The 17,890-nt window shown below is 42.1% G+C and overlaps 2 long non-coding RNA genes across 3 annotated transcripts; one reads left to right on the forward strand and one right to left on the reverse strand.

The window, feature by feature from the left end:
* The first annotated feature begins 1,112 nt into the window (after positions 1 to 1,112).
* LOC125481739 lies at positions 1,113 to 16,750 on the forward strand. 2 transcript variants are annotated; one of them, XR_007261448.1, is made up of 4 exons: positions 1,113 to 2,057; positions 8,867 to 8,967; positions 14,000 to 14,099; positions 16,080 to 16,750. It is a non-coding gene; the product is annotated as an uncharacterized LOC125481739 (long non-coding RNA). The 2 variants fall into 2 exon arrangements; XR_007261449.1 differs by lacking the exon at positions 8,867 to 8,967 and having other exon boundaries at positions 1,116 to 2,057.
* Positions 2,117 to 9,752, reverse strand: LOC125481740. Its single transcript, XR_007261450.1, has 2 exons — positions 9,701 to 9,752; positions 2,117 to 2,324 (listed from the first exon to the last, which is right to left on the reverse strand). It is a non-coding gene; the product is annotated as an uncharacterized LOC125481740 (long non-coding RNA).
* Positions 16,751 to 17,890: the final 1,140 nt, after the last annotated feature.

Here is a 17,890-nt window from a genome sequence, read left to right on the forward strand (position 1 = left end):
ACAGGGCGTGGTCCTGTTTTGCTCCACCCCCGCTTTCGGCTCTCCCTCTTTCTCTCTCCCCACTCTTCTCCTATCCGTCCCAACGCCTCCGCCCGGGGCTCTGCAGTTTTGTTTTATTAGTCCCGGTGGGAGGTTTTACTGCGGTAAAAGTGCAGTGTGAAGGTCAGATGAAGCTGGATGTGATAAAAAGCAGTAATCCCACCGGAATCCAACTCTGTAACCCCTTGCTAACTTACAGGTGTCTCAGTAGCTGGGTGTCTGACTGAATCCTTCCTGCACATGGAGCACGGGAATGGTCTGTCCCCGGTGTAACTGCACCATTGGGTGGTCAGCTGAGGTGGGGGACTGTATCACTGCCATTGTCCTGATATTTCCACAGTATCTCCACAGTGTGGGTATCTGTTGCCGCTCCTGGCTGGGTGATTAGGTAAATTTTAATCCAATAGACAGAACGTCCATATAGTTTCTGTCAACTGTCTGTGGTGAGATTTTATTTCAGTCTATGTTAAAAGCTCTTTCCACCGTCAATTCACTGGAACACTCACTCAGTCTGTGTAATTGGTTACGACTTTTTCGGCTGTTTACTGGAAGACCATATGTAACAGGAACAGGAGTAAGCCATTTGGTCCCTTGTGCCTGTTTTGCCATGCATTAGGACTGCGGCTGATCTGACATTCCTGATGTCTACTTTTCCAGCGTTTTCCTGTAACCCTTAATTTCCCTACTGATCAAGAATCAATCTATCTATCTCAGCCTGAAAAATACACCAAGCCTTTGCCCTGTCACCTCTTTGAGGACAGAAGTTCCAAAGACTCTCAACCCTCTGAGAGGAAAATTCTCCTCATTTCAGCTTTAAATTGGCACACTTCATTCTGAGATTATGGTTTCTCTCCAATGAGAAGGAAAATCCTCTCAGCATTTATCATGTCAAAGCACTTTAGAATCTGATTAAAACAATGGCACATGGTCTCATTGAAACAAAACTCCAACGCATAGTGTCCCACTCACTCAATTCGTGTCACTGGATAAAGGTCTTCTCGCTGTGTCACTGGATAAAGGTCTTCTCGCTGTGTACTGTGTTAGAACCCTCGCTGAGTTTTTAAAAAATCATTTTGGGTTTGAATCGGAGAGCTGAATGGTGACCTCTGGACAGTGAGTGGCAGTTGTGTTTAAAAAAAAATAAAAACTGTTTGTTTCTGAGGCCAGGCCTGGAAGTTAATTGCAGTTTGGTTCTTGATCAAAAGCTCTGTAGACTCTTCTGGCCACTAATGAGGTCACTATCTGGGAACTGGCGCCAGCAAGTCTGGCAGAGGACATGATCAAACAGAAGGAAGGGTCAAAGTTCTTTAGAATGGAGGCTTTCTGAGAAAACGTTGTTAATGTTACAACATGAAGGTTTGACAATCCAATGTACCTGTGAAACAATGCATCATACAAGCTGCTTAAGTAATTTGGTCAGTTTTGTTTTGATATTTTAATTTATCCCATGATTGTCATTGGTGTGAATGGGGCTGGAGACAAAGGTTATTGGGTTAAATCATTACTGTGTTAACTGAGGAGTATGCACAGTATGGTGTTGGCAGATGCTTGTGCCTGTGCTAGTGACTGAGTTTGATGGGAAAAGTGTCCACATGCACATCTTTGTCGCAGTGCTTACTGCCAATGTGAAAGAGGCTGAGGGAAAGATCAGAGAGTGGAGGGAGAGAACCGAGCAGGGTGGGGGGGTGGTGCGTGATTTGGAAATTGGGGTTATTCTTCGCCCATCACCCCACCACAAAACCCAGCCCACTGTTTCTCTCACTGCTTCCCTTCCCCAGCCATATGTCTTTCCCTACCCCAGCCCTGGTCCCACTCCCCTCTTTCCCCAGTATCAGCAAACTTCCAAAGATATTTCCTACATATTATGTTGCTTTTCTGAGAACCTTCAACAATTTGAGAACTGGATAGAAAACGAGAGACAGAGCAGCCACTCCAGAAGCTTCCAAAATCACTCTGCACCTTGACCTTCTTGAATGGTTGCACTTGGAGTGCTGAAGTTGCTCCCAGATTGCTGTCTGGTAAGAAGTTACAGGATTTTCATTCAGTGGTGATCAGATAGTGCTGATATCTGTGTCAGTTAAAATCATCTTGTTTTTATATCCCACCTTCAACAGAACAGAAACATAGAAAATAGGAACAGTGTAGGCCAATGTAACTTTCAGTCATGGCTGATTATTTTACTCAGTAGCCTGATCCCTTTAGCCCTCGCAAATACATATATCTTCTTCTTGGAAACATTCAATGTTTTGGCCTTAACTGCTCGAATTTCAGGGGGTCACCAGTCTCTGTGAAAAGAAATGTTTCCTCATCTCAGTCATAAACAGCCTAGCCCATGTCCTTAATCTGTGACTCCCTGGTTCTGGACTCCTTGGTCATTGACAGCATCCTTCCTGCATTTACCTGGTTAGTCCCATTAGAATTTCACTGGTTTCTGTGAGATCTTTCCTCATTCTTCTAAACTCCAGTGAAGTTCATCTTTACCAATCCATTCTGTCCTCATGTGTCGGTCCTGCCATTCCAGGAATCAGTCTGGTGAACTGTTGTGTACAGCCTCCATAGCCAAAACATCCTCCATCAGATAAGGATTCCAAATGTGCACACAATACTCCAGGTGTGGCCTCACTAAGATCATGTACAATTTCAGCAAGACATCCCTGCTCCTGTACTCAAATCCTCTCGCTATGAAGGTCAAAATACCATTTGCCTTTTTCACCTCCTGGTGCACCTGCATGCTTACTGTAAGTAACTTGTGTTTTCCTGGTTTTATAATCCAACTGGATAACCTTGAACTTAGCCACGTTATACTTTGTCAGCCTTGCATTTTTGCCCACCCTCTCAACATCAAGTCATACTGAAGTATATCCGCATCCTCCTCACAGTTCACTGTCACACCCAGCTTCATGTCTTCTACAAGCTAATAGATATGACATTTAAGTTTCCTCATCTAAGTCATCATTAGATAGTATGAATATCTGGGTTCCAGCACTGATCCCTGCAGTACCGCACTGGTCACTGGCTGACACACGAAAAAATGACTGCTTATTCTGACTCGCTTTCTTTCCTGCCAGCCAGCTCTGTATCTCTGTGAATACACAATCCTAAATGCTTTCACTTTACATGCTCATCTCTTCTGTGGGACCTTTTGAACGTCTTCTCAAATCCCAAGTAAATGACATCCACTGCCTCCTTATCAACTCTAAATGTTGCATTCTTGAAACATACCAGCAGATTTGTACAGCATGATTTCCCTCTTGTAAATCCATGCTGACAAACTCTGTCCAATCCTGTCACAGTTTTCCAGTGTTAGGCTAACCGGTCGATAATTCCATATTTTCTGTCAACCTTCTTTTTTAACTAGTAGCATTACCTTAGCTACCCTCCAATCCATAGGAATTGTTCATCTTGAAAGATGACCATCAATTTCCTCTATTTCGACTCGAGCCCCTATTTTCAGAATACATTGGTTTCTCAGGCCAAATAAAAACCGAAAGAACTGCGGATGCTGTAAATCAGGATCAAAAACAAAGTTGCTGGAAAAGCTCAGCAGGTCTGGTAGCATCTGTGAAGGTAAAAACAGAGTTAACGTTTCGGTTCGAAACAGTAACTGTTTTTTTCCTTCCCAGATGCTGCTAGACCTGCTGAGCTTTTCCAGCAATTTGTTTTTGTTATCTCTCAAGCCAGTTTAAGTACTCTGGCTGTAGATTACTAGGAGCTGGGATTTGTTGGCTTTTAATCCCATCAATTCCCCCAACACCATTTTCCTACTCACTCTAATTTCCTTCAGTTCCTGCTTCCGATATGTTCCCCAGCATTTTAGCGGTATTATTGGTGTAATCCTTTGTGATGACAGAACCAAAATATGTAGTTAATTGGTCTGCCATCTCTTTATTCCACATTATAATTACCCCTATTTCTGATTGTAAGGGATTTGTTTTCATTAATCTGTTTTTCTCTTCATTATATCTTTAGGAACTTGTACAATTTGTGTGTATATACCCCAGAAACTTACTCTTACTCTTTATTTTTCCCCTCTTAACCAATCCCTTAGTCCTGTTTTGGTGAAATATGAACTGCTCCCAGTCTTCAGATCTGCTGTTCTTTTTAGCCAATTTGTACCCCTCTTCCTTGGATCCAGTACTACCCCTAATGTCCCTGGTTAGCCATGGCAGGGCCACCTTTCCTGTTTCATTTTGTGTCTGACAGGAAAGAACAACAGTTGTAGTTCCACCAAGTGCTCTTTAAATGTTTGTTATTCCTTTAAAGTTATATTCCCTAAGTTATCGTAGCCTGATCATGTCTCATACCATCGTAATTTCCTCTGTTTAGATTTTGGTCCCTAGTCTCAGAATCAACTCTGTCGCATTCCATCTTAATGAGGCGTTTTATCACTGAGTTCTTCTTTCTCCCACAAGCGGCCTCACACGGCTAGATTGTTAATGATTCCCTTCACATTACACAATTAATATTTTGAAATTAAAGTTGCCACAGTCTCAGAAGACCTTAGGACTGCTCTGTCACTTGGGGACCGAGAGAGAGAAGGCTAATGTGCTTTAACGTGAGGGTCAATGTGCCTCAGGCAGGCAAGGTTAAGAATGTGGGATCTTCACGGTGACCTTGGGCAGTATGTGAATTGAGTACATGCATCACTCTGAATCGCAAATCAGCCATCCAGTTAACTGAGCTAACCCACTCCCAGTCATTACACAATATGCAGTCGAGATGGCCTATCTCCATTTGGGCCCTCGATGTATTGATCCTAGAATGTGTATGAGATGGTTTTTTGGAATTTCTCCTCTATGGTATTGTTGCTGAGTTGACTTGCTCAATCTATGTGCAGATTGAAGTCCCCCACAATAACCAAGATACAGGAGCAGAATTAGGCCATTCGGCCCATTGTTTCTGTTCCACCATTTGATCACGGCTGACATGTTTCTCAGCTCCATTCTCTTGCCTTCTGCTTTCTTCCGTACCTTTGATCCCCTCACAAACGAAGAACCTATCTATCTCTGTCATAAATACGCTCCGCAGCCCTCTACGGCAGTGAGCTCTAAAAAATCACCAGTCTCTGGCTGAAGAAACTCCTCCTCATCTCAGTTCTAAAGGGTTGTCCCTTTACTGTGAGGCGGTGCCCTTGGGTTCTCGTCTCTCCTACTAGTTGTAACATTTTCTCCACATCCATCTGTCTAGGCCTCTCAGTATTCTGTAAGTTCATATAGTCATACAGCATGGAAACTAGTCCATGCCGACCATGTGCTGAAACTAAACTAGTCCCACCTGCCTGCGCTTAGCCCATATCCCTGTAAACACTTCTTATTCATGTACTTATCCAAACGTCTTTTAAAAATTGTAATTGTATCCGCATCCGCACAGGAGCCACTCTCTGTGTAACAAAAAGTTGCCCTTCATGTCTTTGTTTTTCTCCTCTCGCCTTAAAAAAAAGTATGCCCTCTAGTTTTGAAATCTCCCACCCCGTGGAAAAGATATCTGTATTCACCTTATCACTACCCCTTAAGGGCAGGACTTGTACAGTTAACGGTAGGGCCCTGGATAGTGTTATACCTGAGTACCTTTCCACTTAACATGGTGCTGTAAGTGGCAACTTGTAAACTTTTCACTATACTTGTGAGTATGTATGACAATAAAGCTAATTCAGTTTGATTTTAAACATGCCCCCTAGTCTTGAAATCCCCACCTAAGAGAAAGGACACTTGCCATTTGACACCCCTCAGGATTTTTATAAACCTCCAAGTTCAACCTCAACCTCTTGTGCCCTGAGAAAGAAGTCTGAGCCTATTCCGCCTCTCCGCATAACTCAATTTCTCTTTTCCCAGCAACATCCTGGTAAATCTCTTCTGAACCCTCTCCAGCTTACTAATATCCTTCCTTTAACAGGGTGATCAGAACTGGACACAGTACTCTAGATGAAGCCTCACCAGCATCTTGTACAACTTCAACAAGATGCCCCAACTCCTGTACTGAAAGGCCTGAGCCTATGTTTATGTGTACGTGTAATGAAAACTTCAAAGAATTAGGTAACTGAAACCCAAAGTGTCTCTGTTCTACAGCATTATCCAAGGCTGTGTAAGTCCTGCCCTCCCTTTGCTTAGAATTAGAATCCCGATAGTGTGGAAACAGGCCATTCGACCTAACAAGTCCACACGAACTCTCTGAAAAGCATCCCACCAGACTCTCATTTTCTGAAGAAGGGTCCAGACCCGAAACGTCAGCTTTCCTGCCCCTCTAATGCTGCTTGGCCTGCTGTGTTCATCCAGCCCTACACCTTGTTATCCACCAGACTCTCACACCTGCTCTGTCCCTATAACCCTGCATTTCCCATGGCTAGTCCACATAACCTATACATCTCAGAATACTACGGATGATTTAGCGGGCTAATCCATCCAACCTGCACATCTTTGAACCGTGGGAGGAAACACATGGAGACACAGGTAGAATGCGCAAATTGTACACAGACAGTTGCCCGAGGCTGGAATTGAACCCAGATCTGTGGCTCTGTGAGGCAGCAGTGCTAACCACTGAGCCAGCATGCTGCCCTAAAATGCAATAGCTTGCACTCCATCTGTCATTTGTCAGCCCATAAACCCAATTGATCAACATCTCTTTGTAATCGTAGATAACCTGTCCACGAAACCATAACATTTGGTGTCATCAACAAACTTACTAACCATGCCTTCTATATTCTCTTCTATATCATTTAATAAATGACAAACACAAGTGGACCCATCACCGATCTCTGTGGAACACTGCTGGTCACAGGTCTCCAGTTGAATAACATCCTTACACCACCACACCCTGTCTCATGTCATTAAGTGAATTAAATAACCAATCGGCAAGCTCACTATGAATCCCATGTGAGCTAACTTTACAAATTTGTCTACTACGCGGAACCTTGTCAAGGGCTTTAGTAAAGTGCAAGTAAACAACGTCTACTGCTCTGCGCTCATCAGTCTTGGTTCCTTCATCAAAAAAACTCAATCAAATTTGCGAGACATGATTTCCCTCTCTCAAAACCATGCTGACGATCCCTAATCATTCCTTGCCTCTCCAAATGCTATCTTTCAGTATCACTTCCAACAGCTTACCCACAGCCAAAGTCAGACTTATTGGTCTATAATTCCTCGGCTTCTCCCTACCTCCCTTCTTAAACAAAGGCAAAACTTTAGCCACTCTCCAGTCACCTGGCACCTCACCCATATTTATAGATGATACAAATATTTCCGCGAGGAGCCCCACAATTTCCTCCCTTACTTTCCACAATGCCCTAGGATGCACGAGATCAGGTACCAGAGAATTATCCACCTTTATATTTTCTAAGACCTTCAGCACTTCCTCTCCTGCAAAGCAAACTGTTCAAAACATCAATATTTATTTCCTTGAATTCTCTAGCCTCCTTCAGTCCAACTTGTCCATGTCGACCAGGTTTCCCAAACTGAACTAGTCCCACTTGCATTTGATCCATACCTCTCTAAACCTTTCCTATTCATGTACCTATCCAAATGTCTTTTAAATCGTGTAAGTGTACCTGCATCTACCACTTCCTCTGGAGGTTCATTCCATATAAAAACTATCCTCTGTCTGAAAATGTTGCCTATTGTTTCCCTTTAAATCAATCTCCTCCTTAAAAATGTACTCTCTAGTTTTGGACTCCTCTATCCAAGAGAAAAGACCGTTGCTGCTCACCTTTATCGTTTACCCCTCAATTTTCAAACCTCTACAGAGTCACCCCTCAACCTCCTATGTTAGAGTGCAAAAAGTCCCAGCCTATCCAGTCTCTCCTCATAAGTCAAACCCTCCAGTCCTGGTGACATATATGCTGTAAGTGTAGCATGTAGCCACACAGAGTAGAACATCAATCCAGCCGCAAGAAGCATCACCTAGTTTCTATTTCTTTGGCCCTTGGTCAAATAGTTTAGCAACAGGAACTGTCCAGTTTCATACATGGAGAGTGAACGTTTGGGCTAGCTTACTCCACAGTCAAAACTGATGTGAAATAGTTATTTTATATCTCTCCCATCTGCCGAGTTTCAACACAAAGACGTCCTCCTTGATCATTAAGGTGCCCAACTCTCTCTCTAGTTGCTCTCTTGCTCGATATGTACTTGTTGAATCTCTTTGGATTATCCTCAGCCTTGGCAGATAAAGTTACCTCATGCCCTCTCTGCCTTTCTGATCTCCATCTTAAGAAATCCTCTACACTTCTTATACTATTCAAGAAGTTCATTTGAACCTAGTTGTCTATCTCTAATATGGTTCTTTTTCATTCTTGACTGGCGCCTCAATATCTTTATTAATCCATTGTTCTCTAATCAAACCAGCCCTACCTTTGGTTCAACCAGTCCATGCCAAGCATAATTCCAAGTTAAACTTGCCCCACCGGCCTGCTCCTGGCCCATATCCCTCCAAACGATTCCGAGTCATGTACTTATCCAGATGTCTTTTAAATGTTGTAATTTTGCCCACATTCACTACTTCCTCAGGATGTTCATTACAAACACGAACTACTTCTCTGTTTTTAAAAAAAAATTGCCTCTCAAGTCTTTTTTTAAATCTTCCTCCTCTCACCTTAAAAATATGCCCCCTTGTCTTGAAATCCCTCACCCTAGGGAAAAGGCACCTGCCACTCACCTTATCTATACCCTTCATGATTTTATAAATGTCTATAAAGTCACCCCTCCAATTTCTGGACTCCAGTGAAAAAAGTCTCAACCTATCCAGCCACTCCTTATAACTCAAAACCTCCATTCCTGGCAACATCTTGGTAAATTTTTTCTGAACCCTTTCCAGCTTAATGATATCCTTCATATAACAGGCGATCAGAAGTGGACACATTACCCCAGAAGAGGCCTCACCGACGTTCTGTACAAGCTCAACATAACATCCCAACTCCTCTCAAAGGTCTGAGCAATGAAGGTAAGCAGACTAAACACCTTCTTAACCACCTTGTCCACATGTAATGCAAAAATCAAGCAATGATGCACCTGAACCCCTGGGTGTCTCTGTTCTACAACACTATCCAGGGCCCTACTTTTTATTGTACAAGTCCTGCTCATGTTTGTTTTACCAAAATGCAATAACTTGCCCTTATCTAAATTAAACACCACCTGCCATTCCTCAGGCAGACTCAATAGATCAAGAAGTCTTTCTAATCTTGGACAGCTTCTTCACTGTCCACTATGCTGCCTATTTTGGTGTCATGTGCAAATTTACTAACCATGCCTTCTATATTCTTATCTTAATCATTACATAAAATGTGAAACAGAGTTGGACCCAGCACCAATCCCTATGGAACACGGCTGGTAACAGGCCTCCAGTCTGAAAAGCAATCCGCCACCACCAGTCCCTGTCTCCTGTCATTAAGGCAATTTTGTGTCCAATTGACAAGCCTGAATCACCCTGAATCCCATATGATCTAACTTTACTGATGCGTCCACCATGTATAACCTTGTCAAAGGCTTTACTAAAGTCAAAGTAAACAATGTCTCCTGCTCTGCCCTCAACAATTTTCTTTGTTATTTCCTCAAAAAACTGAATCAAGTTTGTGAAATACAATTTCCCTTGCATAAAAACATGCTGACTATCCCAATTGTTCCTTGCCTCTCTAAGTACATAAACCATATCTTTCACAATTACTCCAACTACTTACCCACCACTGAAGTCAGACTCACAGGTCTGTAGTTCCCAGGCTTCTCCTTACATCCCTTAATCAAAGGCACAACATTAGCCATTCTGCAGTCATCTGGCACGTCACCTGTAGTTATAGATGATACAATATTTCTGCAAGGTGCCCCACGTTTTCTCTTTAACTTATCACAATATGATGGAATGCACTAGAGCAGGACCTGGAGATTTAGAGTCATAGAATAATACAGCATGGAAACGGGCCCTTCAGCTCAAACTGATCCATGCTGACCATGGTGCCCTCTCAGCTAGTTCGAATTACCCAAACAAGAGGGATATTTGGTCTATATTCCTCTTAAACCCTTGCTATCCATGTACCTATCCAAATGTTTTTTAAATGTTGTGATTGTAACTGCCTCAGCCAGTTGTTCTGGCAGCCCATTCCATACGTCCACCACTCTTTGTAAGAAGAAGTTGCCCCCTCAGGTCCTTCTTAAGTCTTTCCGCTCTCGCCTTAAACCTATGACTTTGAGTTTTAACTCCTCAACCCTGGGAAAAAGACGATATGCATTCATCCTAACTATGCCCCTCATGATTTTATACACCTCAATAAGGTCACCCCCTCATTCGCCTACGTTCCAAGAAATAAAGTCCTATCCAGGCCAACATATCTCTCTAACTCAGGCCTACTAGCTCTGGCAACAGCCTTGTAAATCTTCTTTGCACACATTCCAGTTTAACTATGTCTTTCTTATAACAGGGTGACCAAAACTGTACACAATACTCCAAGTGCAGCCTCACCCACGACTTATACAACTGTAACACAACGTCCCAACTTCTGTGCTCAGTGCCTTGGTCAATGAAGGCCAGCATGCTAAGTGCCTTCTTCACCACCTTGTCAACCTGTGACGCCGCTTTCAGTGAACTATGTACTTGTACTGCTAGGTCCCTCTCTTCCACAACACTCCTCAGGACCTTACCATGAACCGTATAAGTCCTATCTTGATTTGATTTTCCAGAGTGCAACACCTCATACCTATCTGTATTGAATTGCATTTGCCAATCCTCAAACCACTTCCCCATCTGATCTAGATCCCTCTGTAATTTTTGATAACTTTCCTTGCTGTCAGCGATACCTCCTAGTCTTGTATCATCTGCAAACTTACTAATCATGCATTGTACATTCACATCCAGATCATTTATGTACGTAACAAAGGTCCCAACCCCGACCCCAGTGGCACATTGCTCATCACAGGCCTCCAATCCATGAAACAACCTTCAACCATCACCCTCTGCTTCCTCCCATCGAGCCAATTTTGGTATCCAATTAGCTAGCTTTCCCTGGATCCCATGCGACCTAATCTTCTTGACTAGCCTGCCATGTACGACCTTGTCAAAGGCCTTACTAGAATCCATATCGACAGCATCCACTGCCCTACCTCATTTATCCTCTTGGTTACCTCTTTGAAAAACTCTGAAAGATTTGTCAGACGTGACCTCCCATGCGCAATTCCATACTGACTATCCTTAATCCGATCTTGACTATCCAAATGTAGGTTGATCCTGTCCCTCAGTATCCTGTCCAATAACTTGCCTACCACTGATATCAGGTTCACTGGCCTGTAGTTCCCTGGCATGTCTCTGCTACCTTTTTTAAACAATGGAACAACATTGCCCTCCTCCAGTCTTACTGAACTTCACCAGTGGCTGAAAATGAAGCAAAAATCTCTCAGACCCCCTGCAATTCCTTCCCGAGCCTCCCACAATGTCCAAGGATTGACTTGATCGGGCCCCGGGTATTTATACACCTTAAAGCGCCATAAGGCCCAAACACCACCCCTCTGGTAATATGTACGCATTCCAAAACATTCCCATATTTCCCTTAATTCCTTAGCAGCCACGATTCTCTCCTCGTACTGACTGAGGGGAAATATTCATAAAAATCTCCCCCATCACCTGTGGCTCTACAGGATATCCATCTTTATACTTTTGAAGACGTCCATGTGAACTGTTTTCAAAAAACAGTATTTCTTTCCCTGAGTTTTCTAGCCTCCATTTTTTTCTCCACAATAAAAACTGATGCGAAATATTCCTTTAATATCTTTCTCATCTCCTGACATTCAACACAAAGGTAACCTCTTTGATCTTTACAGGGCCCTGCTCACTCTCTCGTTGCTCTCTTGCTGTTCGTGCACTTGTAGAATCTCTTTGGATTAACGTTAACATTATCTATCAAGGCAATTTCATATCCCCTCTTTGCCTTCCTGGTCTCCCGTTTAAGAATGCCCCTAAACTGTTTATACTGGTCAAGAGATTCATTTAAACCCAGTTGTTTATATCTAATGTATGGTTTTTTTTTTTTTTTTTATTTTTGACTAAAACCTGAATATCTTTTTCATCCATTGTTTTTTAATCCTACCAGCCTTACCTTTCAATCTAACAGGAACATCATGATTCTGAACTCTCGTTAATCACACTTTTTTGAAAGCCTCCCACTTCTCAGATGTCCCTTTGCCTGCAGTCTACTCCAATCAACTTCTGAATGTTCTTGTCTCATACCTTTAAATTTGCCTTACTCCAATTAAAAACTTTTTTGGAAGGCTTATCCTTTTCCATAACTGTTTTGAAACGGATAGAATTATTGTCTATTATCTTGTTCCATACTGTCACTTCTGCCCTATTACCCAAGAGAAGCTCAAGTTTTTTTTCCTCTTTCTTTAGTAGGTGCATTGACTTGTAGATAAAGAAAATGTTCTTGAACACATTTAACATTATTATTCACCATCCAAACCTTCAACACTATGGCAGTCCCAGTCAATGTTTGGAAAATTAAAATCACCAACTATTACAACCTTATTATTCTTACATATATCTGGGATCTCTCTACATATTTGTTTCTCATTTTCCCTCTGACTGTTGGGAGGCCTATTGTACAATCCCATCAGATGATCATTCCTTTCTTGTTTCTAATTTCAACCCATATGTTTTCACTGGATGATTTTTCAGAAATATCTCTTCTAGCCTGAGCAATGAAGACAAGTGTACTAAATGTCTTCTGTCTACCACTCTGTCTACCTGTGACGCAAACTTCAAAGAATGACGTACCTGAAACCCTAGGTCTCTGTTCTACAACACTACCCAGAGCCAGACCATTAATTGTATATTCCTGCCCCTGTGAAGTATTACATTTTGGTAAAACAAACATTTCTTCAAATAAAATTCAGTCTGCCATTCCTCAGCCCATTGACTCAATTGATCAAGATCTCTGTAATCCAGAAGCCAGTAGGCTGTATCCTTTAATATGACAGGAATTGAACATCAATGGAAGGATGTTCTGCTTCAATTGTACAGGGAACAGAGACCAAATCTCAAATACCACGAGCAGGTTTTGGTCTTCCGTACAATTATTCGGAGTTTCAGAGAAAGTTCACGAGATTGAAATCTGGAATAAGTGGGTTGTCTAAGGAGGATAGGTTGGGCAAGCAAAAAGAAAAGAATGAGGCTATAACTGCTGATTAAAACAGGAAAGTCAAATGATGTGAGCCAGGATACAGGGTGTGGTGAGGTAGAATCTGTATAGGTTGAGCTTAGAAACACCAACAGACAGAATATGATATTAGTGTTGTTTATAGACCCCAAATTGCAGTAATATTGGGGAAGGCAGTAGAATGGGATTTACAAGGAAGAAAGTTATGGGTGACTTCAACCTACATATAAAATGAGCAAATCATATCAGTAGCAATATAGTAGAGGAGGAATGCTTAGCGTTCATATGGTACAATTTTGTGAATCAATACATTGAAGCAGCAGATTCGTATTGGGTAATGAGAAAAGAATAATTGTCAATCAAGTTGAGCATGGGGCCTTAAGGAAGAGTGACCATAATCGGATCAGATTCTTCACTAAGATGGAGAGTGATTATTGTTGTTTCTGAGACTAGGGTCCTATAATTAATGGAAAGAAGATATAATGGTATGAGGCGTGAGCTAGTTGTGATAAATTGTGTATCCACTTTTAAATAGATGATGGGAGATGGTTAATGGCAAACATTGTAAGAGGGCTTGGACAAGATATGAAAATTATTCATCTCAATCTCTGGCATAAGAACAAATGGGAAACATGGTCAAACCAAAGCAGAGAAAGGGAAATGAACAGCTATTAAATTTAAGGAAACAGCATACAAATTAGGCAAATAAAACAACAGACCTAAAGGTTGGGAACAGTTAAGATTTCAGCAAAGGGATTTAATAACAGGAGAAAATAAAATGAGTACGGTTGCAGGGACCATTCAAACCAATAGCACTTTTTTTTTATTCATTCACAGGATATGGGCATTGCTGGCTCGGCCAGAATTTATTGCCCAGAGGGCTGTCCAGAGTCAACTGCATTGCTGTGGGACTGGAGTAACGTACAGGCCAGACCAGGTAAGAATGACAATATCTTTCTCTGAAAGATATTAATGAGCCAGATAGGTTTTTCCTGGCGGTCAACAACTGTTTCCTGATCATCATTCAACTCGTAATTCAAGATTGATAGTAAAAGCTTAGTCAAGAAGAAAATAGGGTCTCCTCACAATCTGAAACAGGTAAATTATAATAGGACACAGTGATAGTAGGCCAATAAAATGTGTCTCAGGTTTGCAAAAAGGATAACACAAATAATGTCCCAAAATTAAGGGGATCACAGGGTCTTAATGGGAATGTGGAATTGAAAGAAATTAGTTTTAGTAGGAAAATGATATTGGGAAATCCAATGGGATTACAGGCAGATAAACCCCCAGAGACAGAACCTTCATCTCTGAGCAGCTGAGGAAGTGGCCTGAGAAATAGCAGATGCGCTAGTGGGTTATCCTCAAATTTTATAGACTCTCAGAATTCCTGTGAATTGGAGGGTAGCTAACGTAACTCCAGTATTCAAGAAGGGGAGTCAGAAAACAGGGAATGAAGGTGGGGAAAAATGTTAGGGTCCACTGTAAAAGATGGAATAACAGAGTACTTGGAAGATAATGACAAGGTCAGACAGTCAGCAGAGCCGTTTTCTGTGCCGTAGATCTCTGAGACTCTGTTGGGTATGAATTCTCTCCAAGCTACTAACCATTCATTGGAACTATATTGCTATTCCTTCAGTGTTGCTGGGTCAAAATCCTGAAATCCCTTCCTAACAGCATTGTAGGTCCACCTACAGCTCATGGACTACAGTGGTTCACAAAGCAGATCACTAACACCTCCTCAGTGGCAACTAGGTTCAGCCAGCAATGCACACAGGAATTTAAAAAAAATTATCAAGGTAAAGTGGGAATGTGGAATTGAAACCTAAATAGATCTGCTTTGACCTTTTTGAGGCTCGAGGGGCAGAATGGACTGCTGTGGTTCCTATTTCATATGTTCTCTTCTCCTTTCAAAATGCATCATCTCAGCAGGAATAGTGTCTTCCCTCGGATTGAGAAGGATGAAGATTGATTTGATTAAAATTTTCCAGATGTTAATTGAAGCTGGTTGGGGGAGGGTATAGAATGGAACTAATTCACTGGGTGGGTGCAGTTGGAGCTCAAACACCCTCCTCGCCTCCAGTAATCAGACAAGTCTCGAGTTTCTTTGTTCTGTGTGCCCGCATATCCCCGGACATCTTTCATCATCTTAGTCATCAAGAATCTGTCTGCTGCTGCCTTAGAAAAATGTTTAAAGATTCTGCATTCACTGCCTTTTGCTGAAAGGAATTACAAAGATTCTCAACCCTCTGAGAGAAAGGAAATGTTCCTCACTATTTCAAATGGACACACCCCTTACCTTTAAACAATGACCCTCTGTTCTAGATTCTCTCAAAAGAGGGACCATATTTCAAACATCCACCTGGTCAGGTCCCCTCAGGATCTCTTATGTTTCAGTCGAGTCTCCTCTTTCTTTTCTAAATTCTAGCCTTTCCTCATAAGGCAATCCACTCATTCCATGTATTAGTCAATTAAATCTTCCCTGAAATGCTTCCAACATATTAACAACGTTCTATAAGTACAGTGACCAGAACTGAACCCAGTACTCCAGATGCAAGTCTCTCGAGTACAAAGGGGGACTGCATGTGTCTAAAGGTGGTCCATGAATTCCCACTTGCTTACAGTAATGCATTTTCAGAAGCTCATATCATTTATATTTATCTAATTGCAGACTGACAAAGGTTATGGTCAGTTTGTATTGTTACACAGACAGCATTATTGTGGTATTACTCAAACCTCGCACTCTCCTGGCTCTGCACAAATAATGACTGGCTCTGTAGCCAGTTCCCACAGCCTGATTTTTGTCCTGTTTTTTCAACTTCTGTCCTTTCAAGGAGATTAATGATCCAGGTGGGGTTTTATGACAATCCAGCAGCATTCATTCCACTTTTGACTGTTTTTTAAATTTATTTTCCAGGGAATTGGAAAGGGGGAATTCACAGACAGGCAGCTCAAGTCAAACATTGGATCAAGAGCTGCCAGTAACACTCGGTCCTCAGGAGCTTTGAACATGGAAGGTAAAAGCAACGTTCACAGTGAAGAGAAACCATACACGTGGTCTGTGTGGACAAGCCTTCAGTCAATTGTCTGGCCTGTCGATACGTAAATGCAATCAAAACAGGGTGACAACAATGACATCAAGCAGCACTTGCTTTGTAATGTCATGGTCATGGATCTCAGTTTGAGTTCAGCAAGAGCCACTCAGCTCCTGGTCTCCTTACAATCTTGGTGCAAACATGGACCAAACAGCTGAATTCCAAATGTGAGAGGGACTATCCGCTATCTTAAGGCTCCATTTGACACGGCATTGTATTAAGGAATCATAACAAAGCTAAAGTCAATGGGAACGAGAGGATGTTATTCTTCCTTAGATAGCTGGTTTTTGAAAAGATTGCATCTTCAGACCTCGGTAGATCAAAACAAGGTGAATTTAATCAAACTTGTACCACAGACATGTGGAAGAGGTCTCGAAGTCTAGCTTGGAGACACTCAACTTTTTACAGCTCAATACAGCATATTAAGACACCTTCGTGTCAGAATGGTTGCACGTAACATTGGTATTAAATAAATTGTATGTCAGTTACTTACGACAAAGACAGGATGCTGTTCAGTTTCTAACAAAGTTCTGAGTCCTCTAATTTCAACAGGACTTCCACTTCCACATTATCTTCCAAGATTCTCTAACCCCACCATCAGCTCACAGCATGCCGGCCTTTCCGAGTGAGTAATACTTAGGTGACTATCTTAAGCTATACAGATAGTTATTGTGGCTCAGGTAGTTTAACTGCATGTCCATAACAGTGAACCGCCAACAGTTACTTAAGGTTCAGAAACTATGTCCTTATATGGTTGTATTTGACTCTTACCTTATGCTGTACTGGTTGGACAAGTTTAATTTTCTACTTGTTCTGTGTTTTAGTGTTCTGCTCCTTTTTTCCTTTTTTTGTTTCCATTATACATTCTCTTATCCTCCTTACCCTACTTCACCCTGGTTTGGTAATACTGAATAAAGAAGAGGCTTATGATTGTAGGAAGGCAATCCTCTCAGCCGCAGGAGTTCCTCAGGATCAGGTTCTAGTCCCAACCACCTTCAGCTGTTTCATCAATGACCTTCCCTGCATCATAAGATCAGAAGTGGGAATGTTTGCTGATGATTGCACAATACTTTAGCACCGTTTGTGGCTCCTTGGATACTGAAGCAGTAGATATCTAAATGCAGTATGCCTGGACAACATTGAAGTTAGCCTGCTATGTGACAAAGAACATTTGCACCAACAAATAATGACCAAATCCAAGAAATGAGAATCTAACCACAGCCAAGTGACATTCACTGGGTATATCTTCACGGAATTCCCCATTATCATCATCCTGGGTGCTAATATTGATGAGAAACGGAATTGGAGCTGCCATCTGAATAATGTGCCTACCAAATAGGTCAAAGTGAAGAGATTCTATGGTGATTACTTCAACTCATGACTCCCCAAAGCATGTGCATCAGCAGGAATGTAATAGAACACTCTCCAACTGCTCAGATGGATGCAGCTCCAACAACGCTCGAGAAACCTTACACTATCCAGGTCAATGCAGACCACCTCCTGGTGACCCATTCGGTACCTTCAGCATTTACTCCCTCCGCCACTGAGGGACAGTGGCAGCAGTGTGCACTATCTGCAAGATGCCCTGCAGTTACTCACCCACTCTTCTTTGACAGCACCTACCAAGCCTGCA

This window comes from Rhincodon typus, unplaced genomic scaffold (assembly GCF_021869965.1).
Source record: "Rhincodon typus isolate 14 unplaced genomic scaffold, sRhiTyp1.1 hic_rhity00003384, whole genome shotgun sequence".
Classification (NCBI taxonomy): domain Eukaryota; kingdom Metazoa; phylum Chordata; class Chondrichthyes; order Orectolobiformes; family Rhincodontidae; genus Rhincodon; species Rhincodon typus.